Source organism: Heterocephalus glaber, unplaced genomic scaffold (genome assembly GCF_053883595.1).
Source record: "Heterocephalus glaber isolate CG9 unplaced genomic scaffold, H.glaber_assembly_v1.0 deba00001056, whole genome shotgun sequence".
NCBI lineage: Eukaryota > Metazoa > Chordata > Mammalia > Rodentia > Bathyergidae > Heterocephalus > Heterocephalus glaber.
In genome coordinates this window covers 113,678-139,670 of record NW_028258182.1, presented here as the reverse complement: position 1 = coordinate 139,670, position 25,993 = coordinate 113,678, and the positions used below count along the sequence as shown (strand labels likewise).

At 39.6% G+C, this 25,993-nt stretch overlaps 1 long non-coding RNA gene across 2 annotated transcripts; it reads right to left on the bottom strand.

Moving 5' to 3' along the window:
• Window positions 1-5,664: 5,664 nt before the first annotated feature.
• LOC147828528 (uncharacterized) lies at window positions 5,665-24,673 on the bottom strand. Of its 2 annotated transcripts, none has more exons than XR_015450642.1 (4): window positions 24,515-24,673; window positions 17,075-17,237; window positions 16,251-16,467; window positions 5,665-13,540 (listed from the first exon to the last, which is right to left on the bottom strand). It is a non-coding gene; the product is annotated as an uncharacterized LOC147828528 (long non-coding RNA). The 2 variants fall into 2 exon arrangements; XR_015450641.1 differs by having other exon boundaries at window positions 16,251-16,419; window positions 24,515-24,672.
• Between the last annotated feature and the right edge of the window lie 1,320 nt (window positions 24,674-25,993).

Sequence of the window (25,993 nt, the reverse complement as noted above, 5' to 3'; positions counted from 1 at the left end):
GAGGTCTTTGATTTCTTTCGTTAGGATGATTCCTAGGTATTTCAGTTTTTTGGATGCTATTGTGAAAGGAATTATTTGCCCTATTTCTCTCTCAGTGAGTCTATTGTTTGTGTAGAGGAAAGCTATTGATTTTTGTGTGTTGACCTTGTAACCAGCTACTTCACTGAATTTGGTTATTAAGTCTAGAAGACTTTTGGTGGAGTTCTTGGGGTCTTCTATATAGAGTATCATGTCATCTGCAAATAATGACAATTTGACTTCTTCATTTCCTATCTTTATTCCTTTTATTTCTTTCTCTTGTCTAATTGCCGTGGCTAATGTTTCCAGAACTATATTGAACAAGAGTGGTGATAGTGGAGATCCTTGTCTTGTTCCTGATTTTAGAGTGAAGGATTTCAGTTTGTGACCATTTAGTATGATATTGGCTGTTGGTTTTTCCTAGATGGCTTCTATCAGTTTGAGGTAGAGACCATCTATTCCAATTTTTTGTAGGGTTTTTATCATAAATGCATGTTGGATTTTGTCAAATGCTTTTTCTGTGTCTATGGAGATAATCATATGGTTTTTGTCCTTGGCTTTATTGATATAGCGTATTACATTAATTGATTTTTGTATATTGAACCATCCCTGCATCCCTGGGATGAATCCCTCTTGATCAGGGTGTATGATCTTCTTGATGATCTTCTGCATTCTGTTTGCGAGTATCTTATTAAGGATTTTTGCGTCTATGTTCATTAGTGAGATTGGCCTATAGTTCTCTTTTTCAGTTGGGTCTTTCTCTGCTTTGGGGATCAAGGTGATGCTTGCTTCCAGGAATGAATTTGGGAGTATTGCTTCCCTTTCAATTTCATTGAAGAGTTTAAACAGTAGCAGCAGCAGTTCCTCTCTAAATGTCTTGTAGAATTCAGCAGTGAAGCCATCAGGGCCCGGGCTTTTCTTAGGTGATAAGGTTTTAATTACGTTTTCAATTTCATTGGTTGATATTGCGTTGTTCAGAATTTTTAGGTCTTCTTCGTTCTACTTTGGTAATTCATATGCATCTAGGAATCTGTCCATTTCTTCTGTGTTTTCCATCTTATTGGCATATAGTTTCTAGAAGTAGGTATTGACGATCCTCTGGATTTCTGCTGGGTCTGTTGTCATTTCACCCTTTTCATTCCTAATTGCATGGATTTGGGCCTTTTCTTTCCTGTTTCTGACAAGATTGGCTAAAGGTTTGTCAATTTTGTTGATTCTTTCAAAGAACCAACTCTTGGCTTCATTGATTTTTTTGTATCATTCTCTTAGTCTCCATTGCATTGATTTCTCCTCTGATCTTTATAATTTCCTCCCTTGTATGAGCTTTGGGGTTGTCCTGCTCTTCTTTTTCTAGAAGCTTGAGGTTCAGCATCAGGTTGTTTAATTGGGCTCGTTCTGTTTTCCTAATATGCATATTCACTGCTATGAATTTCCCTCATAAGACTGCTTTCATTGTGTCCCATCGATTCTGATATGTTGTATTGTCATTGTCATTTAATTGAAGGAACTGTCTGATTTCTTCTTTAATGTCCTCTGTGACCCATTGGTTATTCAGAAGTGTGTTGTTCAATTTCCATGTGTTTATGAAATTTTTCCCATTTCTTTTGCTATGGATCTCCAATTTCATCGCACTATGGTCTGATAATATACAGGGGATAACTTCAATTCCTCTGCACTTACTTAGACATGTTCTATGTGTGAGTATGTGGTCTATTTTGGAGAATGACCCATGTGCAGCTGAGAAGAATGTGTATTCTGAGTTTGTGGGGTGGAAGACTCTGTAAACATCTGTTAAGTTCATTTGTTCAAGACTTCGATTGAGTTCTAGTATTTCATTACTTATTTTTAGTCTAGTTGATCTATCTATTTGTGACAGTGGGGTGTTGAGGTCCCCCACTGCAATTGTATTAGTGCATATATGGCTTTTCATGTCCATTAGTATTTGTTTTATATAGTTGGGTGCACTAGTGTTTGGTGCATAGATATTTATGATTGTCATCTCTTTCTCTTGGATGCTTCCCTTTACAAGGATGTAGTATCCTTCTTCATCTCTCTTAGTGTTGGTTTGAAATCTACTTGATCTGCCAAGAGGATAGCTACTCCTGCTTTTTTTTGGGTTCCTGTCACATGCAGTATTGTTTTCCACCCTTTAACTTTCAGTCTATGAGTTTCCTTTTGAATTAAGTGTGTTTCTTGTATGCAGCATATTGTTGGATTTTGCTTCTTGACCCATTCTGCCAGTCTATTTTTTTTGATTGGTGAATTGAGACCGTTAACGTTGATGGTTATAACTGAAACGTATTGACTTGTCATTGCCATGACTTTTTCTTTTTGTTGGGTTCTCCCCCTTTACATTTAATTTCTTGTCATGCCAGATAGGTTCATTCTGCTTTGCTTCCTGGGGTTGTGATCCTCAATGTCTGTTCCTAGGATATTGTGTAAAATTCTTTGGAGTGCTAGTTTGGTATTCACGAAGTTCCTAAGGTGCTCTTTGTCATGAAAGTATCTTATTTCTCCATCCATTTTGAAAGATAGTTTTGCAGGGTACATCAATCTGGGTTGGAGGCTGTTTTCTTTTAGGGCTTGGAATATGTCACTCCAAGCTCTTCTTGCCTTGATGGTTTGTGTTGAGAAGTCTGCTGTGATTCTGATGGGCTTTCCTTTGTATGTGATTTGTTTCTTTTCTCTGACTGCTTGGAGAACTTTGTTCTTCTGTTGTGTTTCTGGAATCTTAACAATTATATGCCTATGTGTAGATTTTTTTTGATCAAGGCTATTTGGAGTCCTATATGCCTCACTTATCTGTATGTCAAGTTCTTTTCCCCTGCTTGGGAAGTTTTCTGCCATTATTTCTGTGAAGAGATTTTTTATGTCATCTGCACTCTCTCCTGTTTCTTCATTGAGCCCAATCAGTCTTATGTTATTCTTTTTTGCATCATGTAGCAGCTGCTGGATTGATTTCTCATGTTCCCTTATAATTTTGAAGCAATTTTTCTTTTCCTGGTCACTAATTGCAATCTTATCTTCTATATCTGAAATTCTGTCCTCACACTGGCTCCTTCTGCTGTGTAGACTTTCAATGGAGTTTTTCATGTCCTGGAAATCTATTTGCATCTGTTTTATGGATTCCATTTGTTTCTTATGTTGGGATTCCATCATGTTCCTGAGCTCCTCTCTAGATTTATTAATCATGTCTTGCACTAAGGGCACAATTTCTCCTGTTATCTGAGAAATTATTTCTGATTTCATTTTTTCCAGATCCCCTTTTATTGCCAGTTCAGTGGGTCCAGGTGGTTGAGTATCAGAGGGTTCCATCTCATTTCCCTTTGGGGTTGCTGTAGGTGATCTGGAAGTCTGTTTTTGAGACTTATTTATGTGTTTTCTCATTTTGACTGGGGCATGGGGCTGTTAGCGCCTTCACGGATTACCTCCTCTGAGCTGGGTGAGGTGGGCCAGGGGCCGGGAGCAGCGGTAGGGATGGTGACCCAAAAGCCCTTTCCTGTGGGCTGGGAGCAGCCGGAGGGATGGTGGCCGGGAAACCCCTTCCTCTGGACCAGGAGCAGTGGGATGGTGGCTCAGAAGCCCCTCCCTCTGGGCCGGGAGCTGTGGGAGGGATGGTGACCCGGAAGCCCCTTCCTCTGGGCCAGGAGCAGCAGGACAGAAGGTGGCCCAAAAGCCCTTTCCTCTGGGCTGGGAGCAGCGGGAGGGATGGTGACCGGGAAGCCCCTTCCTCTGGACCAGGAGCAGTGGGACGACGGCTCAGAAGCCCCTACCTCTGGGCCGGGAACAGTGGGACTCAGTACCTTGGTCTGGTGGTCTGGTGTCCTCTGCGCCTTGGTAATGTGGAATCAGGTGTCTGCCTGTCTGCAGTGGGGTGATTCGATGTCTTCCGCCTGACTCAGGACCTCGGTAGGGCGTGCACAGACCTGCCTGTCTGTAGCGGGCTGATTCGGGGTGTGTTCCGCGCGACTGGCGACCTCGGCAGGGTGTGGGCAGACCTGCCTGTCTGCAGCGGGGTGATTCGGAGTCTTCCGCGTGACTCAGGACCTCGGAAGGGCGTGCACAGACCTGCCTGTCTGCAGTGGGCTGATTCGGCGTGTGTTCCGCGCGACTGGGGACCTCGGCAGGGTGTCAATGCAATGTATATTGACAATAGTTTTAAAAAGTTTAAAAACCTTTCTCAAGAAAATATGAAATGAACACCGATCAAAGATTTTCTCAGTCATTACTTAGTGAAGAAACCAGTATGATGTCTAAACTAATTTCAAGAGCATTCAAAAAGTTCAATATTTTAGGTAAATGTTAGTTCAAGATTGCTGAGTGACATACAAATGTTTAAATGTCCAACAGGCCCATAAACCATAATCTTTCAAGTTTTCTTTTCCACTGGATAGAAATTATTTACATCTCTACAGAAATCAATGGTGATGAGACCACTAAATCTGAAGTCTTTAATTGATAATAAACAGTGAGTTGAATTAAATACTTTCCCCCAGATTAACGGCTCTCCCATTTTATGAGAGGTACCTCAGAGTCAGGAAGGCTTGTTAAAATTCAGACTGTTTGGCCCTGCCCAGTTTCTGGCTGGTCTCTCTGGAGTGGAATCTGAGAATTTTCCATTCTAGTAAGTTTTCAGGTAGTCCAGAGTCCTTGTTCTGATTCTCCTGTGGTTTTCTCAAGATGCCAGAGAAAGGATGTCCCTCCTTTGGGTCTTTATCCCAAGTTTAAGATAATTTTTCTAATAGTCGCCAGCCTTAGAATCATAAATAACATTCAAAGTTATTCTTGACCACAAAATATAGGCTGGTTAGGCTTGATCGGATTATTTATTTATATCCATGTAGCAATGTAACTATATCTAAGCCTCAAGTTTTCTCTGCAAATCTAGAGCCTTACGTTACTAAGGAACTGCTAAGACAAGAAAAAATTACTTTCTATTCAATAATTTTCACAATAAACCTCAGACTTGTTGTTGTTGTTGTTTTGAGACAGGGTCTCACTATGTAGTTCAGGGTGGCCTTGAACCCACTGTGTAGCTTAGGCTGGCCTCAGACTCGTGGTGATCCTTCTGCCTAAGCCTCCTGAGTGTTGGGATTACAGGAGTGCACCACCACACCTGGCAATTTCAGACTCTTAAAAGTCTGGGTTATTTGCTCCTCCATCCCAAGGCTTAGGTCTTATATCCAAGAAACTTTTTTAAAAATTAATTTTACTTACAGTATCAATAAATCAGTATAAATTCCTCCCTTCTTAAGGTCTTCAAAATTTGCTAATTTCCCTAGGTTTTTAGTAAGCACGGGACCTGAAGGCAGACATCAAGGCCAGTGTATGAAGAGGGGTTTGTAGACATATAAAAACAACCCTTTTTAATAAAAGGTCTTGTGCCTGGTTAATAGCATCATTCTCAAATTCATCCCTTTGAACATGACATTGCTCCAATTAGATCTTGGAAAAATAAGGATAAATTCTTATACCTATGCAAAGAACAGTTTTGTCATGAAAGACTCACTAAAAGGTACTTGTTTCTGAATATTGAGAATATCCATGAAAATCAGATGCCACTTAAAAATCTTTCATTTTGTTACTTCTGCATAGTCTATTAAATGAAAGATGAAAGAGTACTTCTTCATGTATCCATAAAAATAAGACATCAAAAATAATACAATATTCCACACAAATAACCATAATGTATTAATCAGCTTTCTCATTGGTGGGGCACCCAAAACCCACAACTTAAAAGAAGAGGTTTAATATAGCACGCAATTTCAGGGGATTCAGAACATGGTTCTCCATGCAAGAACATCATGGCAGAAAGGCATGGCAAAACAAAACTGCTTAGTTTATGGCATCCAGAAGGCAGAGCAGGTAAGCAGTATCTGAGAAAGGTAGTAAACAGGAAAGGTAAGAGGAAAAGGAGGAACAAGGGACCAGATATAGTACTCAAGGCCACACCTCCATGACCCACCCAGAACATACCCTTGTCAGTGTGACACTTAAACACATCTCCTTAAACCATACTTAATCCCAAAATAAATACAAGTTCACAATTCCTTCTAAGATGATACAACTATCATGTGTTCAACCAAAATTGTAATAATCCCTGCTTCAAAGTCTCAACAGTTCTAGCATTTTTCAAAAGTAGGAGTCAAAGTTTCTTCTGAGACTCAGGGCAAACTCTTAGCTGTGAGTCTCTATAAAAAAATCAAGAACAAGTTACATAATCCCGAGGTACAATAGCACAGGGTAAACATTTCTTTCCCACAAAAGAGGAATAGGGGCATAGAAAAGAACTGGACCAAATCAAGCTCAAAACATGGCCTTTCTCTTGGGCTGGGTTGCTCATAGCCTGTACTTTAACCTCTACACCCTATCAGTATTCTGATTTTCTGAGCCCCATCAGGCTCTACTTACAGCATCTAAAGGCTTCTCTAGCCTGCATCTCCAAACCTTACCAAACTCCTCCTACAATCCAGTTCCGAAGGCTTCTAAACCACATAGTCAAGTACAATCACAGCCACAACTGCATTTCTTAACTACCAATTTTCTGTATTAGCCAGCTTTCCTGTTGTTAGGCTACAATACCCAACACCTGAAACTTAAAGGAGAGATTTAATTTAGCTCATGATTTCAGGGAATTGAATGCATGGTCGGCAGGCTCCAAGGCAGGAACATCATGGTTGAAGGATTTGGCAGAGCAGAGATGCATAGTTCACTGGGGTCAGGAAGAAGGGCAGGGTAGCAGCACCAGAGAGGAAGGGGCAAAGAACCAGATATAGGATCCAAAGTCACACCTCCATTACCCACCTACACATACCCAGAAGTGTGCTCCACCAATGCTTGGGGAAGTTAACACATAGTAACATTTTTCCTCATCAGTTCATTTGGTCCTCTTGGATAATTAAGTCTTATTTCCTGACTGAGATCAAGAACTAAGCTACCATAAAGTACATTTGAACTGAAAAGAATCTTTGGAATCTTGGAATCCAGAAATTCTGACTCAGTCTACCATACAGCCTAAAAAATACCAGCCAAGAAAGCATGTTTCCAAAAGACTATTATTTACAGACAGCAATAAGAGTATCTGGAACATATTTATATGTGGCTCAGACACTAGAGGCTCTGATCTTAGACAGACATACAGTAAAAGCAGAAATGATAGACTGAATGATTGACTACCTTCATACAACACAAAATCAAAAAAGAGGAGAAATAAAATTCTTCTTTGTGGCACCCTACATAACTATTTCATTAAAATTGATCAATATTTCCCTTGGAGATAAGGACATATTACAGCCATTAACGTATTAACAAATCTTCAAAGCCTTTCTAGAAAATGTACAATATCTGAAATGTTTATATTAGTAGCATTATACCCATACAGATTTAACCTCAGGAAACCTCAACATCTTTTCCTGTTTGACAAATTTTCCCATGGTATTCTTTCTGTAATACTGAGCTAATTAAGAAATATGGAAAACACCAAACAAACTTACTTGTTTCCAGCCTCCCTCTTTTTATACAGTGAAATGACAAATCTTTGTAACCTTCCAAGGTCTCTCTGGGAATTCTCAAAGATAGCTGTTAAGTACACAAACCATCCTGGAAAAAAACAGTATTTCTTTTCTAAATTTAGAATCTGATCCTTGGAGACAAAATCAGGTTATAAGAGAAGATTTGGACAATAGTCTATGGGTGCTTAGAAACAACAATTGGTTACCTATTTCATCAAAATGACAGTAAAATATTTTTAGATAAACATACAAGAAGGCAATACAACTATAAGAAAGTCAGGTCTTTCACAAATGAGAAAACTTGGCTTTTATTTAATGTTTACATAATCAAGGGGATAGTAAAATTGATACAAAACAACGAAATTATGCTGAGACTTGGCAATTTCTATCTGTACAGATTACACAAAAGGTAAAAAATAATTTGTTCACTGCCACTGCATGAGGGCACAGAGACCAATTCATCATTTTAACAGAGGGAAAAATAGAATTCTAGCTTTGTAGTACTGTAAAATTTGTCAATAAAGTTTTGTGAGCTAGTTTATTTTTCCTTAAGTCATCTTGTATCCAAGGGCCATCAAAACTGATAGAAATTTGCCAAAATTATAAGACATTCAACTGACTTCTCTTCAGGGAGATGTTATAAATCAAGGGATATAAAATTCCCTTCTTCTTTCCCTCTACAACTTGTTACACAGCCTCAATTTGTTACACAAGGTTATCTTTCCCTCTGCTCTTTTGTGTTCTGAAACAATGCCGCTTCCTTGTAGGTCAATGGTTGTAGGTCAACCATTGTCTTTTTTCTTAGGAAAGAAAACCACGCACACAGTTGAATTTCTCTACCACTACTGACATAGTTTTCATCATCTACATTAATTATAATTTTTAACTAAGCTAATAATTCATTTTTATGGAGAAATGAGAAGGTAAATAGTTGAGAAATGTCAGTGCAAAGAATTGTAGCAGGGTAGAAAAGCTCATGAATAAACACAGAACTTCCTACAGCCCCATACATCTCTTTTGAACTTTGTTAAAGTGGTAAAAATGAACACTTATTCATTAATGTGTCCCAAAGATAGAGCTAATGTTTAATATGCAAAAATAAGAACCAAAAGTATATAAACCCAAAAATATGATTAATAGTCATTGCTTAAATGGTCTATTTTACTGGGAAATTATCTAAATATCTAATAATTATTCATTTATGACTTACTGTGTTATTAATCTAAGCTTTAAATTATTTAAGGATCTTGGAAATTAAGTTAAATCTGACAAACTATAAGTTATTACTGATGATACTAGAAACTTGTTCAAAATCATGATTCAATTTAGTTGAATACAAATTGAAGATTTTGTAATCTTTAACATAGCAATATTTATCTTATTTGATCACAAACTGATATAACAAGTTTAAGAAATAAAATTAGTGTTTTTCTGAGATTAAAAGCCCTAAATTTTAATTTAAAAAATTAAATGTATCAGGGGCTGGAGATTTAGCTCAGTGGTTCTGGCGCCTGCCTCGCAAGCATAAGGTCCCAAGTTCAATCTCTGGTACCAAAAAAAAAAAAAATTAAATGTATGCTTGTATCATGCCCTGTAGTGATAAGCTCAGGGAAAAGGTGTATAGCCATTGTTCAAACTATTAAATCAGCTAATTTGTTCAAAGACTCACCTTCACTATGTAAACTTGGATTCACAAAATGTTTCTGAGATAGTGATTTCTAGAAAAACAACCATCTTTCTTAAAAGACTAGCACAATTTGAATTACAAGAGGTTCATTCTGTATGGTTTAAATTTGGAAAACATTTATTTATTAATCATTTGAATGATCATCTCTATAAGCTAACCATACCAATGCTCTTTCAACGTAAACAATATTATAATCTAATTCATTAATACCTTCTAGAGATAGGAAATATTTCATACTTATACAGAGGGCTAAAGACCTTTCTTAATTACAGATATAAGACACCTAGTGAGCTTGTAGCTTCAGATCTACAAATTTAGCCGCAGGTCAAAAAATTCAGAGTTATGTTCCTGTCCACTGAATATATAAGTTCTTAATTGATTTGAGATTGTGTATAAACAAATGAGCCAAACAAAGCAAACTCTATTAAAAACCACACAGGATTCTCTGTCATTTCTCACTCAACAGAGAACAAGTCTCCCACTATTCATCCAATAGAGATCACTGAATAGTCAGATCATAAAAGCAAATCCCCAGACACTGCTGCCACTAATAGAGAATAATTTATTCAACGTGTGCAAACTAGAGGTCAAGGAAAGATTTGCAGGCAAATGGGGGTTATCCCCTCAAACATTTCAATGCATGACCTTTGGAACTGATCAATTTAATTTTCAAAAGGTTACAAGACATGGCATTCTTGTACAAATAAATACATGATAAGATTTTACTCAGTATGTTCATTAATGAGAATAACAGTAAGAGATGAAAACTGGCTCCAAGAACATCTGGAAAGTTGGGGAATTTTTGACAATGTGAAGACACAATTGCCAGGTCATACACAAACCTGGCTAATGTCCAAGGGGACATAAACCTTCTGTGGATCATTTCCACAGAAGAGAAATTGTTCCTTTATCAGGCAAAATCTCCAAACTAACATGTAACTTCACTAAGTCTGGGACCTTTAATAAATACTGAATCAAATTTCATTTCTCCAGCTAATCCTCTGGGGGTTTTGTCCCATGTGACATTGAAAGGACATGTCACCATGACCTGTTAATGCTTCAGGGAAAGCCAGGCTGCACTAAAGTAATCACGTTCAGAATTAATCTCTTCTTTCATCAACTGAGAGGTAAACTAACACAGGTATCCTGAAGTGTTGGCGAGAACACTTTTCTCCCAGTGGCCTACTGATGAGATGGCACAGCACATGCCAGAGTCACTGGCGACAGAAGCCACACACTGGAGATCTGACTAAATAGTTAATTTTTTTTTAATATTCTTGATCTTTATGAAAATATTGTTAACACTTGGATAAATGTATATGCTTTTAGGGGAAATGTAATGTATGGTTTTAACCACTTAGCTATAAAGATTTTAATAGTTTTTTAGCTTTGACTATGTCTTTAAAACATCATTTAGCCTCCTGAGTTTTGGAAAACAGTAAGATTTCATCATCATACCTTTTTATCTTTATCCAGCCCAAAAATTAAAGCTTTAAGCTCTTTCATTAAAAAATACTGGCCAGGGGGGCTGAGGATGTAGCTCAGTGGTGCTGCACCTGCCTGGCAAGTGCAAGGCCCTGAGTTTGATTCCAGGTACTGAAAAAAAATACTGGCCAAACATGCATGTATTATGTTCATATAATTTTGCAAATTATATCATTGAATATTTATATTTCCAGGAGGTGGCAGTACTATATTCATATCTCTTGAAAGATTTGCTGTGTAAGAAATAAAATGTTTATAAATATGATAGTTTTAATGTGGACAACAACAAAACAAAAAACAGGACAAACTTTGGCTATAATAAATTAAACGTTATAAGTTAGACATTCTTTCCCTGTAATACTTGAACTTTTTTCTGTGGCAGATTCTCATATTTACATATTCAATGAGAGCCTCAAAAGTTTACCATCTATTTATCTACTCCTCTGTAGTGGACAGTACTGATAAAATCCAAAGTGATGCAGTAACTTTTCATTTCTTTTTTGATTAGAAATTTTTACTATATTTGGTTTTATAATAAAAATGCCAATAAAAACATGAGAAAGGACTATAAATGACTGACACTTTTTAGGTGTGGATATAGACAGGAAGTACAACCATTTAAAGAGGTACAATCCAAAGTGAATTATGTAAATATCCTTCGATTAAAGTGAACTTCAAAGGGTTATTCCATCTTGTTTGGATTTTCCTCTTCCAATGGTAAAAGCCCTTTCCACCAGTGTGAGAGCTATGTGACACTAACTGTGCATACAGGAACCTACATTGTTACCACATCCCTGATGGGAAGCAGTATACTTTACTATTGGTGATTTTATGCCCTGTGGAATTGAAATTAGGATCAGAAGTATAATCATTACACTGGGACCAGACCATTGCAACCATATTGTCTGATAAATTCCCCTCTCAGTGACAAGAGTACAGTTGACCCTCTGTATCCAAATCCACATATTCAACCAATCACTGACTGAAAAATATTTAGAAACAAAAATCATCATCAGTACTGAACATATACAGACTCTTTCCCTTGTCATGATTCCTTAAATAATATAGTATAGCAACTATTTACATAGCTTTCGCACTATATTAGGTATTATAAATAATCTAGAGATGACCTAAAGTATATGGGAGGATATGTGTACGTTACACACAAACATTATGTCATTTCTATCTAAGGACCTCAAGCATCTGAGGATTTGGGCATTTGTGGGGGTCCTGGATCCAATCACCTACTGGAGACTGTGTAGACCACAGCATGCTTCCTTTGCCTCACATTTTAAAACCCACAAATCCAGAGAAATTGTTCCTCATTTGGCAGAATCCAAATGTTATCAAAATGACAAATTTGCTCATGTTATTTTATAAGGCTAGAAAGCATCTTAAATGATTAGATATTTCTACCATCTTCCCTCTTCCCATTCATTGAAGATGTGTTACATGTGGGAAGCCTTGTAAATACCTTCTGTGTGCTCAGTTGATCTACTCGGCATCTCTTCTGCAAAAGGTTAAACGTTGAAAACAGGAAATGTCCCCCTGAAAGTCATTTAATTCTTCAATATACATTTATGACACACTCTTGCTAGATACTGGCTGGCCCTGGGGAAACAGAAGAGACCACCACAGATTTGACTCCCTGCTCCAAGGATTTGCCACTCTTCTCAATGTCATTCCTATGCTTTGCTGAATGAAAATGTTGCCTTGTCTGCTTTGATGAGATGCTATATGCTTCCCAGCGATAGCACTATGTCTTCGGTCCGCTTTCACATGGCTTCCCCTTGAGAAATCTAGTGTTGCAACCAACATTTTATTTTAGAGAAAGAACCTACCACAAATGCCAAGCTTTGTGTGATGCTGGACTCCTGGCCTCTCCTTCCTCTCTGCAGCTGAGGGATCTAGTTAGGGGAAGAGGGCAACATAACTAACCACAAAGCAACATGAAACAGGTTGTAACAAAAGTCCATGTTAAAGATGAGGAAAATTAAGAAAAGAAATTATCTTTGTGATCAAGATAGTATGCAAACATCAACCAAAAGAATGTTGGTGTGACTACATTAATATCAGCATATGGAAATGTAAGGACTTGGAATAGTCAGACTTGAAGAAGAACAAAAAGGAGCTTAATTACCAAATTAACCAATGGAACACAGTGTAGAATCCAATATATTTTCTTCCTCATGGGAGTTTATCTGTAGGGTAAATTCCTAGAAGTGAAATTTGCCTGGTCACAGGATATGTTTACCAACAATTTTGATAGATGTTGCCAATTACCTCCAGTTTATTATCTTCTGCCTCCACACAGAGTACATGTTTGCCTATTGTTTACTAACACTGCATGGTTTCTTTTTTATCTTCCTCATTCCAATTATTAAAAGAGGTAGGTCATTTCAATTTATAATTAATCATAAATAAGATTGAATACATTTCATATACTTGTAAGCCATTTCCTTTCCTTCTTTGTGTTCTTTGTCATTTATCTATTGAGTTATTCTTTTTCTTACTAATTCTAAAATTTATTTATATGCTAATGAAATATATACAGTAAGGAATATTCTTTGTACTAAAGAATTTTTTAATGTACTAGGAATACTTAGTTGCAAGTGTTTTTCCCAGTCTATTGATTAGAAATCATTTTGTTACAAGAGATGGAACTCATTTAAATAATAAAGGACACTTATTGGCTCACACAATTAAAAAGTCCATAGTACCCACAACTTTAGATGAAGCCTGATCCAGCAGCTAAGAATTCCATTTCTTTTTTCTTCTGCTTTCCACAGGGTTGCTTCATACACAAGCTCCAGCAATTCCTAGGTCTCATATCCTCACCCTGTGCCGGAGACAGAGAGAGACAGAGAGAGACAGAGAGAGACAGAGAGAGACAGCGAGAGAGAGAGAGGCAGAGAGACAGAGAGAGATTGAGAGAGAGATTGATTCAGCACTTGGCCACTAGATCCCCCCTTTCCCTCCTCTCTCCTCTCCTCTTCCATCGCTGATGGAATAAGTTTTCTCAAGGTGGGAGGATATGTTAATTAGTTTCAGTTGGTTAGAACCCACCACCCTACCCATGTACCAATGTACATAGATGAGAATGAGGAACAGAAAATTTCCCAAAAGATTAGTGTATATGAACAACTGCAGGAGAAGGGAGTTATGGATATCTATATTAGCCAGCTCTGTGTGACTGCAATGAAATGGCTGAAGCACTGAACCTATAAAGAGAAAAGATTTATTTAGCTCACACTTTTGAAGGTTCTAATTCCAAGATTGGGTAAGGGCAGCAAATGCAGCACATCCTGGAAGGAGTGTGTATAGTGGAATATGGGCCTATCTCAAACAGGAGCAGAGAGAGAAAGAGTCAAAGGTCCCACAGTTTCCTTTGAGGGTGAACTCTGCAATGTCCTACAGACCTTCCACTAGGTCCAACCTCAAAGGTCCATTGCATCTCCCATGACTGCCACCTGGGGACCATGCCTTTACATATGGACTTTGGGGGATACTCAGTATACAAGCCATGGCAATATCATTATCTGAAAAAGAATAGTTTAGCCTCAGGGTCCCTTATTTTAACAGTTTTCCTTAATTCCTGACCTTTGGACTCAGTTCTAGCAACTGGAATTCTATGGCTTGAAAAAGTAGACAATAGAACAGAAGAGCTACTGATGCTAGCAATAAAACTGAATGCAGTAACTTAAAATTTTTAGAAAAATTTTGGAGGTACATTTTTAGAAATGCAGTCTTTCCTATTTAGTACTCAAAAAGTTTCCTTGTGAGGATGTCTGCAAAAAAATCCTTTTCTCAGATACCTGACTTTCTAAATTTGATGTAGTTCCTGAAAATGCAGTTTGTAATTCTAAAAACCTCAAATGCATAATTGTATTCAAAACAAGGTTTGTAACTCTAGAAGATATAAACTGCCATTCTTCTTTGTACAAAACAATGGTCTTAAAACTGTCTCCTTCTTTCTTCTCCTTTTGTGCATCAAGGTAAGGACATAGTTGACTAGTTGATTCATCTCAAAGCAGTGTGTTCCAGGAAGTTTATTCCAACAATCAATTTGTCTTTTGGTGCCGGGTGTGGTGGCACAGGCCTGTAACCCCAGCACTTAGGAGGCTGAAGGAGGCTCAACATGAGGTCCAGGCCAGCCTGACATACACAGTGAGTTCAAGGCACCGTCATAGGCAAGACCCTGCCTCAAAAAAAAGTCTTTTGGTATTATATTAATTTTTTCAGTCAGCCATTTTTGATGAATTATTATATTTTTATAAAATATACTATTAAAATTATTTAAAATACTATTAAAACATTTTATGGCATATTACTTTTACTAGTATTGTTTAGTTACATTTATAAATTTATCACTTCCTTGGTGCTCTCAAAACAATGCCTTAATTTGTTAAAAGTGTGGGGTGTTCCTTCAGAAGAGCCCTATGTTCTGAGCAGGAATATGGTGGACATTGGCAGATCTTTTGAATTTTCCATCTCCCTTTATGGAAATTAAAGAATCCTGGCACTCTTCGCTGGCCTCCCCCTTCCTTAGCTGCCCTCTTCCTGTGTCCCTTGCAGCTAGGGTGTGAGCATGTGACTTAGGGTTAACCAGTCAGGTGCACCAGCTCCAGACATTTGAAATGGGAGCTACTGAGCCAAAAGCAGAAAGAAGAGCAGAATCTGCAGTGGTAACTACAGCAAATTTAGTTTCTGGGAGCAGTAGATGGCATACAAAATGTGGCAGCCATGTCCTCATTGGCAAAGATTTTGGCTATAGGCCTGGGGCAACCTATCTCCCTGTTCTTGGCCCCCCGCCCCCTCAAGACCTCCTGGGATTCCTGGGAACCGGAAGCTTTCTAGTTACTTCCTTTTCTGTTTAAGCAGAATTGGTTTCTGATGATTAGTTGACAGCGAGAAAATAAGGAAGCCTTTCCTCTCCCTAACTCACTAGGGGTACTCCATGCAAACAGCTCCTCTAGTCTTGACTGTGTTTGTACTCCCTTTCCCCCACTCTACCTCTCCCCTCCCCTTCTCCTTTCTTCATAGGCTCCCTTCCTTTCCCCTTCTTCCCTCTTCCTCCCCCCTTCTTCCCTCTTCCTCCCCTCCTTTATGAGGGGCCAGCAACAGAGGCATTCCCCACACACTCACCATGCCTCACTGGCTCAACATCTTCCACACACCTTTGCTGAGAAGAGCCCCACCCCATACAACACTGCTCCTGTATGTAGACCCCTGAGGCCACCCAGTCCCCTTCATCCATCATGCACAGACATTTCTGACCGTCAGGCTAGGATACAACTCATGCCTAGCTTAGAACTTTCTAAATACTGAGAAATGAGTTACTTTGAAAATGCATTGTCCTCTTTCTAGAAAGATCCTTGTGGATTATTTCCATAATGTAGCAGGATTACATTATTCCAGCTCAGATGACCCTGCTTCCTAAAGGCTTGGACCCCACCAATTTCCCTAATTTTCCCCTCCCTCCCTATTTTCCCCCTTCCCCACTTGTCACACCCTCCCTTCCAGTCCACAAACATTTACTGAGTACTTACTAAGAAGCAGACAAGACGATAGTGTCACAGCTCAACCCTCCCTGCAGTAGTCTCACTCCAGTAAGCTTATTTACTCCACTATGTTCTGTATCCCAAAATGAGTCACTGTCAGCAATAGTCAAGTCTGTTCCTGTGCTCTTGTAGGTGACAGGAGCCTCTTATCTTTCCACTGCAAAGGAAGCGCCTTCAGATCTGAATCATGCAAATGGTGACATTTCTATTTTTTCAAAAACAAATGAAAAAGCACTTTCAAACAGGAATCATGCAGTTATGTCCCAGGAGCCAGCTAAGGACAACTTCTCTCTGTTTCTTCTTTTTTTTTTTGTACCAGGGATCGAACTTGGGTCCTTGGGCTTGCGCAGCAGGCGGTGAAACCACTGAGCTAAATCCCCAGCACTTCTCTCTCTTTCTGAAAGTATCAGCAGGAGCTTCCCAGACTCTAGATCCTGGAGGAGAGTTGTGGGCAAACTCCACGTGACCAACCTGGACCCAAATCAGACTTAGTCCCTCAGCCCCCCCACCCCCAGGAACCAAAAACCATGCATAAGAATCCCACAGTCACTTCCTCTGCCAGCCAATTCCAATAATCAACTTTCCCTAAATGTCTATATGCATATTCTGACATATGCAAATCAAACACAACAGGTTCATTAGAGATAGATTTTAAGAAAGTTATCAACATACCTAGACACATACCATCTCCAGTTAAAATAAATATATAAACTATTTTAATTTTTGCCCCATAAATTATAAGTAGGCTAACACATTCACAAAATAATAAAGTTTAATAATCTTTACTCCTACTGAAGATCACTTTTTCTTACCTTTAATTGATTGAGCTTTTCACAGGCCACTGGACTGGAGAGTCAGATTTTCTACATCTCCTTCTCCAAGAGTCATACCAATTTCTATAATCCTTCTGGCAGAGATTCATCAAGAGCTGGGAAGGATCATTCCAAATCAGGTCCATTAACAGGAAAAAGAGGCCTGGGGATACAGTCAAGTGTCAGAATACTTGCCTAGAATGTGCAAGATCCTGTGTGCAATTCTCAGCACCACAAAAATGAAAATAAAAGGGCCGGGGATTTAGCTCAGTGGTTTCGCCACCTGCTGCGCAAGCGCAAGAACCCAAGTTCAATCCCCGGTACTAAAAAAAGAATATAAAAAAGAACAGGAGACAAGCATTCCGAAGTGACAACCCCATGCAGCAGTCTGAACACACCTCTGACTTCACCTGCTTTGTGCACACCTGAGTTCAGTGTTCCCTCGTAATCATCCTCAGCCCCTTAAAGGTTTTGGAGGTTTCTGGGGATTCTGAGGTTTGGGTATCTACAGACCTAAGAGGAATACTATTCCAGCTCAGGAGGTTCCTACACAGCTGTCAGGTAAACATGCACCTGGGAGAAAGTTGAGGCTGCTCCTGGGTACTGGGGGTGAACTTCCTAGCAGTCTGCTCTCCAAAGAGTCCTTCATCTCACAGCGAGCAGGACTTTAAAGTACTCATCAGTGGCCTGGTTGAAGTCCCTTAGGATAACAATTTGTGACCATTTTTAACCTAAAAACAGGCCAAATTCTTTACACTATATACATTTAGATCCAACCTTTGACTATGCCCCAAATTATTTTAAAAATAAAAAAAAATTAACTGAAAGATGGGTTTCAACCATCACAGGTATTTGCCAAAGTAATCTTAAGTATTATTTCAGTGATTCTCACAGTAGGTTTGAATGACACTCTTCACAGCAACACACTGCCATCCATGGCCTCATCGACTGCGCCCAGGAGCCCCTTAGAGAGGTTTGGATAATCTGACAAGCAGGGAGACCATGGCTCAAGGAGCCATGCAAGGAGTCATGCATCACGCAAGTAAAGGACCCAGGCCTTCCACGCTGTGCTCGTTCATGCTCAAAACAGAAACAAATAGATTCTGTCTCAGCATTTTCTAAGCTCAAATACAGTGGTACACAAACCAGTGAGCCTATCTTTTAAAATTTGCTTTTAATTGTTTTGTTTGAATGAGAAGCTATTCACTGTAAATAATTTGTTATCTACATTTTCCAGAAGAAAAGAATAACAGAATTAACTTTATGTGCCAACATAGGAGCGTGCTCTCTTAGGAGGTGAAAAGCAACTGACATGCACTGTTCTGGCACAGCTGTCACCTGGCTTGTTATGACAGTGCTATTCCACCACTACTGTGTACAAACTAGGGTTTACTAACACAAATTATATTTTAAAGGGTGAGGATCATTATTTAAAGGCCTACCATAAAGTTCATATTAAAGAAATCCTTAGTCTCTAAACTTTCTTTTATGCAAATATGCCCCATTTCAACAATTCTCAAGTGTGCTTTTTTCCTCTTTTCAGTTTGACATCTCTGAAGTCAGGATACAGCTTGGAACACGGGATACACTTGATACTTTCATACAGTAACTGTCCACCAGGTGACAGTAATGATGTAGTAATGTGAAACTTCCATTGACACAGGTTAGGATCAAGAAACTGTCAACCTCAAACCAACTTAGAATTTATTAAATACAGTCATCCCTTCATATCTGCAAGTTCCATGCCTGCAGATTTAAGCAACTTTGGATCAGAGATATTTGGATTTAAAAAAAGCTGTGTCTGTACTGAACATGTATGGACTTCTTGTCATTATTTATTGAAAATATAGGATAACCACTACATACATAGCATTCACATTGTATTAGGTTCTATAAGTAAGTTAGAGATGATTTAAAGTGTGCAGGAAGATGTGCATAGATTTTATGCAAATATTATGCCATTTTATGCAGGACTTGAACATCCACAGATTTTTATATCCACGAGGGTCCTAGAAACAATCCCCATAATAATGAGGAGCCATTGCACACAACAACTTGCTTGAAGCAAGGCTCAGCTCAACAAGAGCTGACTTTGAATGGCTTATATATTAGAGACCCAGCTGTTATTAAATCTAGCATTAAAGCCTCACCAAATGTTATTTAATGGTGAACTTCATCTAGGATTACATATTTTTCCAAGCTTTGCTGAAATCAAAGGAATTGAGGGAAAGATAGATCCCACCAAGAAATCATCAACTGATGCAGAGAACCTAGGTTTCATTCTTACCAGTTGTTATGCCAATGATAACCTAAGCACTTTAGCGGTTAGTTTGTGGGGGAAATCTCTACCAGGGTGGGGAGTTGGGATTAGTATTACAAATTAGCACCATTAGTTTTGTATTAAATTCCTATTGATGCTTCTACCAATAACCTCAAATGTAGTGTCTTAAAACACACAAATTTATTTTCTTACAATTCTGTGGGTTAGACTTCCAACAGGATTCTTGCTGGACTAAGACCAAGGTGTTGGCAGGGCTGGGATGCTTTCTGGGGCATCTAGGCTAGAAGCTACTTCCTTGCCTTTGCCAGTGCTGGAGCTGCCATAGTTCTTGGTTGGGGTCCCCTCCTCCCTCTTCAAAGCCAGTGACATTGCCTGGCTCTGGTTCTGCTGTTATCCCTGCTCACTCTGCTTCTCCCTTCTGCCTCTTTCTGACTTTCAAGAGCCCTGGTGATGATGTAAGGCCCATCCAGATAACCCAAAATACTCTTCTTGCTTTAATATCAATTGATTAGCAACTTTAATTCCTCTTTTCCATGGAACCTAACATATTCATAGGTTCTGGGAATTAGAACACTGACCTTTTTGGGAACCCATTATTCTGCCTACTAAAGCCCATGTTTTTAGAAAGTGGCCATTTCTCCTTTCTTTTAGCTCTTTGTGTCCTCCCTTGGACAGAATTTGAGATAGTCATCCAATTTTTGAACTATTGGATTCTTTAAAAGTTCAATTTAGGCTAAATCAGATAATCATGGAGCTAAGTGGCTGGGTTATACCCCTTCAGCATCATTCTCCCACCAAAACTATGTTTGCTGACTTTTATATTATCCAAATGCCATTGGCCTATATCTAAGAGCAGTCCAAGGAAATGACCAGTATATTGACGATAAAGTTGCTGGGAGAACATTGTTCACATACATAAAGTTCTCTCATGAAGGATGAGAAATTTCCTTCTGGTCTCATTACAGGAATAACAGCTAATTTACTTTTATGTTTTGGGTCTTATGAATCACATAACTTGTCAAGTTCTTCTTTTTGTGGTTAACATGAGTCTCAGGTCAAACTTGTGGCCCATTTTAGCACATGTATAGGAATTCTTTGCACATATTTTGTGCATACTAACCTCACTCTTAGCTCTTCTTAGTTTTCTATCCTGATTTTTTCTTTGATGGGATTTCATTGTTTATTTCACATTTAATTTCATTTTGTTATGTTGTAAGCATCTTTTCATTCTTTCTAAAATCCTTTGTGGAATGGTGCAGTTATAAGCAAAGAAACATATCTGACATGGAAATCACATCCTAAGTGAAGATTTGGGTAACTCTTCAATTTACCAAATTGCTCAGAAGACATATAATCTGTAGGGCACAGGGAAAAGGGACGTTACTAGAACCTCTGCAGTGAAGTCCTAGACTCCTGTGAGCCACAGCAGTACAGGGCGAATTAAAGGAAAGGTAGAAAAATGAGACTAAGAAGCTGAGCTTTGGGTCTGATCAGTGCTGCTCTGGGCGGCAAAGATGAAAGCCCCCAGCTTACTGCAGTACATCCGGAGAAACAAATGTAACAAATGACTTGCAGAGAGTTCAGTACATCCTGCCTAAATAAGATGTAACAATCCAAGAACACCGAGAACTGAGTAGATGTTTGTTCCTCCCAGGATGTTTTCGGCTCCCAGGATGTTTCTTGTCCTGGAGAATCACAGCATCACCGGATCATTGAGGTCTCAGTTGTGACCGGAGGCCAAAATGGAATTATGTCTTGGAATTCCATAACTGGGCTGTAGGCAGGAGAATTAGGCTAACCAAATGAGTTTTCCCTAAAATTATGTAGCATTGCTCCCTATAATAATCTCCTTCTATTGTACTTATTCTTGGGGAGAACATTGTAGTTCTGATATTTTCTCCACAGAATTGAACTATTGGAAATACCCAAGACCTGTTCTGATGCTTACATCAGACTGCTCAGTTGGAGGAAGTAGTGGAGGAAAAATAATCCACTAAGTCTTCCTGAAAATGTTTCGAATGTTTACTTTTCAAGAGTCAAATTCTAGAAGAAAAGAAATTTCACTGAGAAACAAATGTGAGTTTAGCAAGGCCAGGGGCTCAAGCTGCTGCTGCTACCGCCGCCCAAATTGAGCTCCGATGAGAGGGAAGGACAAAGAAGCAAGAGAGTGGAAGTTAATCTGTTTTACAGTCAATGTGACGTGCACCTCCTTTTCAAAGTCAGATTATGCAAACCTTAAAACAGCAGCCTTCTTCCTTTCTTTAACTCACTATCCTGCTTCATATAGGCAACATCAATTCTGCTTTTTTCTGGTTTATTCTTCTATATTTTTAGGTAACATGCTTAAATAGCTACCAGTTTATTTATCAATGTAAGCATAATCCATGGAGTTCTTATGGTAGATAAGGTTTTAACTCCCTTAGCTCACAACAACCTTCTCTTTCTGTCAACTTCCTTAATCATTTTGTTACGAAACATCCACGGATTACATTAGCTGGGTGCGGTGGCATGCACCTGTAGTCCCAGTGTGAGACCTAACTAAAGTTTGACTCCATCTTAAATATAAGACAGTGAAGTGGCCTTGACATAAATTCCACTTCACTGAAGTCAACTATTCCCCTAGTCTCCTTTGTGCCCATAAAATAATGATAAAATGTCCTTGCTGTGGGACAACAGATAAAAAAAAGAGACACAGCTCCTAACTCAATCCTCTGTCTGCCCAGAAAACAGATGCTCCCAGGCCCATTATCTATAGAACATTCTGTCAATGTGCTGATTGTTCCTTTTTCCCATAAACTCTACATGTAGCCACCCCTCAACCCCCCATGCTTGCTAAATATCAACCAATCATGTAACTGCTAAATAGAACATCCCCAAACCTGGCGGTAGCCACAATAAAAACCCTGCTGATTTGGAATTCGGGGCTCTCAATCCTGATCCGCTGCGTCGGTGATGGTTGAGTGCCCCTGCTCAAGCTTGAATAAACAACCCTTGTGTGTTTACATCGGAATTGGCTCCTTGGTGGTCTTTGGGGACTTTGTGATCTGGGCACAACACCAGCTACTACAGAGGCTGAGGCAGGAGCATTATTTGAACTCATAAATTCAAGACCAGCCTGGACAAAACAGCAATACCTCCCCATCTAAAAAAAATTCACTGCTTATATAATTATAACTATGCAAATATTATTTCTGACCAGCTTAGGGAGTGACTTGTTCAAATTTTTTTGCATATCCTAAATTGGTACAGTGTCTTATTTTTTAATTATTTAGTTAAATACTATTCTTAAGTGTTCTTGGTCCTTTTCACAGTTTCTGTAGTGAAATCAAAGTCACGATCTGTCAGTTTCATTTTTCTCTATGGATCTCCCTTCTCGGAGACAGGGTTTTGACCATTCCAACACAGTGGGCTTACACTGGGGGCCTGACACTTAGCTATCTTTCTGAGAATCCACTTCACCTTCTCTCTGCTAGTTTCTGTGAAATGGCTTCCTTCTTCCTTGATTCTCTCCTTCCTGTTCATGGAAAAGTTCCTCCAGCATGAGAAGAGGATGCACCGAAAAGGGTGCACATTTTTCCTTGAGAAGTGGTCTGCTGCAAACATCTTTATTCTCTTATGCTGAATTCATAGCCTGCTTAGGTGTGCGTTCTAGTTGGAAGTCATTTTCCTTCACTATTTTGAAGACATTTCTCCATTTCTTTGATTTTGGTTTTGTTTGGTTTGGTTTTGCTGTACTGGGGATTGATCACAAGGCTTTCACAATGAGTTGCATCCCAGCTCCGACTTTCACCCCTTAAAAAAAAAATTTTAGACAGGGTCTTGCTATGTCATTAAATTGCCTGAGCTGGACTCAAACTTTTAATCTTCCTGCTTCAGAGTCCAGAGTGCTAGACATACAGGTCAGGCATGAGTCACCATGCCTATCTCTCCATTGTCACGTAGTGCAGCAGTCCCCAACCTTTTTAGCTCTAGGGACAGTTTTGTGGAAAACAATTTTTCCACAGACTTGTGGATAGTGACTTTAAAATGATTCAAAGGAGAGCTTAAACTGTCACAGTTCACAGCAGGGTTTGAGCTCCTATGAGAACCTGATGCCCAGCTGATCTGGAGGAGGTGGAGCTCAGGCAGCTGTACATACAGAAGCTGGACATCCCTTGCTGCTCATCCCTTGTTGTACCCTTTGGCTCCTAACTGGCCACAGACCACTACTGGTTGGTGGCCCAGGGGCTGGGGACACTGTTGTACCATATGGTGTTGCTATTGAGAAGTCAGCCGCTGATTCCTGATCCTGTTCCCGTCATTTCACACCACATTCTAGAAAGTCTTGGTATCATCTCTGTCCTTTCTGTTCTGAGGTTTCCTGAGGACTTCCTTCTGTGGGTGTCTTCTCATTCATTGGTGTAGCTGTCAGTGGACTCTTTTCATCTAGAAACTTAAACTTTTAGGTAGGGGAAATTCTCTTATATACTTTCTTGGTATTTTCTTCCCCATAGCATTCTCTTTTCCATTTTCCTCATTTTTACCTATTAATTGGAATATTGAATTTTCCACTTCCTTGTGTTTTGCTTCCAAATTCTCTATCTCTGTCTATTTTCTGAGAAAATACTTTATTTTCCCGTAGTTTGACTTTTAATCACAGCTTTTATATTTTTATCTTCAATTAATTTATTCTCTTGTTCATTAAGTCTCTTTTGTAATAGTGTGTGTGTGTGGCCACACCCCTTCCTGTCTCTCAGAGGGCATTAATTCATAATTTATTTCACACTTTATCCTGCTATTTGAATTGAATTGTTATCCTCTGATTCCTTTCTTCTTTTAGCATATCTTTCATTTTGAATTGCCCTCAAATGTCTGGTAATCACTAGAAATAACTTCATATTTAAGAATGAGGCATTAGGGCCGGGGATTTAGCTCAGTGGTTCCACTGCCTGCCTCGCAAACGCAAGGACCCAAGTTCGATCCCAGGTACCAAAAAAAAAAAAAGAATGAGGCATTAGAAAAGCTGTCTGTGTAGGTGTGGCTTGGAAGCCTTCTGGTGGTGTATCAAAATGTGTAGATCTCATTGTCTACAAAGAAAGACTTCCTAATATCCCAGCTGTGAAGTAGAGGTCTGGTGCTGTCATGTGGGGAGCCAAGAGGGAGAAGCCAAGGTAACTTACTTCAGTAGGTGGACTTGGGCTTCAGCTTCTTGTTTTCTACCTTCTGCCTCACTCCACACTCCAGGGTGCCTGCTGCCTCTGGTCCCAGAGCCTTTCTGGCCAGAGTTCTCCAGAAAATATGCCTCCCTTTCCTGGGCGTGGAGAAGGTTCAGTTGCCCGGCTGCCCACAGTGAGGTAGCACTTGAGGCCTAACTTCCCTTCAGAGAGACTTGCAGGAAATGCCCCTTGTGGGCCCTCCTCACTGTGCTTCTGAAGTACCCACTCCTGTGATTCTCAAGGCTTCCCAAAGTTCTGAAGTATGAACAGCCCTGCTTCTCACTTGACCCCCTGAAAGTCATACTCCACACTGAGAAGTCTGCCTGTGTATGTTGCCCGCTTCCATCATAGATGGAGTTCAGTTCCTGTTTCTCATTTTTGCTGTGGTTCAGGCTAATCTTTCAAACAAGGTTCAGGCTAATATTTCACAACTGTTTCACTTTTCTGCAGTTGATTGCTGGACTCTGTTTTCATAACAAACAAATATGAAAACACTTAGGTTTTTCAACTGCCTTACCTTAAATACTTCATGCCATGATTTCTTGACCTTTCAGAGTCTGTGGCATATCTAGACGTTCAATTACATACTTGGCACTAGGCAGATAATTGTTTCCTTCTCTTCCATTTTAGCCTTCTGTCTATCTGTCCTCACTACGTGTTTTATAAGCACACCAATCAGTATGATACAAAATGCCTAACAAGCCCACCAATCTTCAAAGAAGTTAATAAAACATGACCTATTCTGTGGAGAAAAGAGGTGGGGGAGGCAGCAGTTCAAAAGCAACTGAAATGTCAACATGGTTTGGAAAAGGTCAATTAGCAATATCATTGTAAAAATGCTGTGCTTGTGGTAAGCTTGATTAACAGAACAATGAAGCCTATTATGAAAAATTTTAATAAAACATTCTGCACCATCCCTGCCGCTGCTCCTAGCCCAGAGGAAAGGGCTTTTGGGCCACCTTCTGTCCTGCTGCTCCTGGCCCAGAGGAAGGGGCTTCCGGGTCACCATCCCTCCCACCACTCCCAGCCCAAAGGTAGGGGCTTCTGAGCCACCATCCCACTGCTCCTGGTCCAGAGGAAGGGGTTTCCTGGCCACCATCCCTGCCGCTGCTCCCAGCCCACAGGAAAGGGCTTTTGGGTCACCAACCCTACTGCTGCTCATGGCCCCTGTCCCACCTCACCCAGCTCATAGGAGGTAATCCGTGAAGGCGCTAACAGCCCCATGCCCCAGTCAAAATGAGAAAACACGTAAATAAGTCTCCAAACCAGACTTCCAGATCACCTACAGCAATCCCAAAGGGAAATGAGATGGAACCCTCTGATACTCAACCACCTGGACCCACTGAACTGGCAACAAAAGGGGATCTGGAAAAAATGAAATCAGAAATAATTTCTCAGATAACAGGAGAAATTGTGCCCCTAGTGCAAGACATGATTAATAAA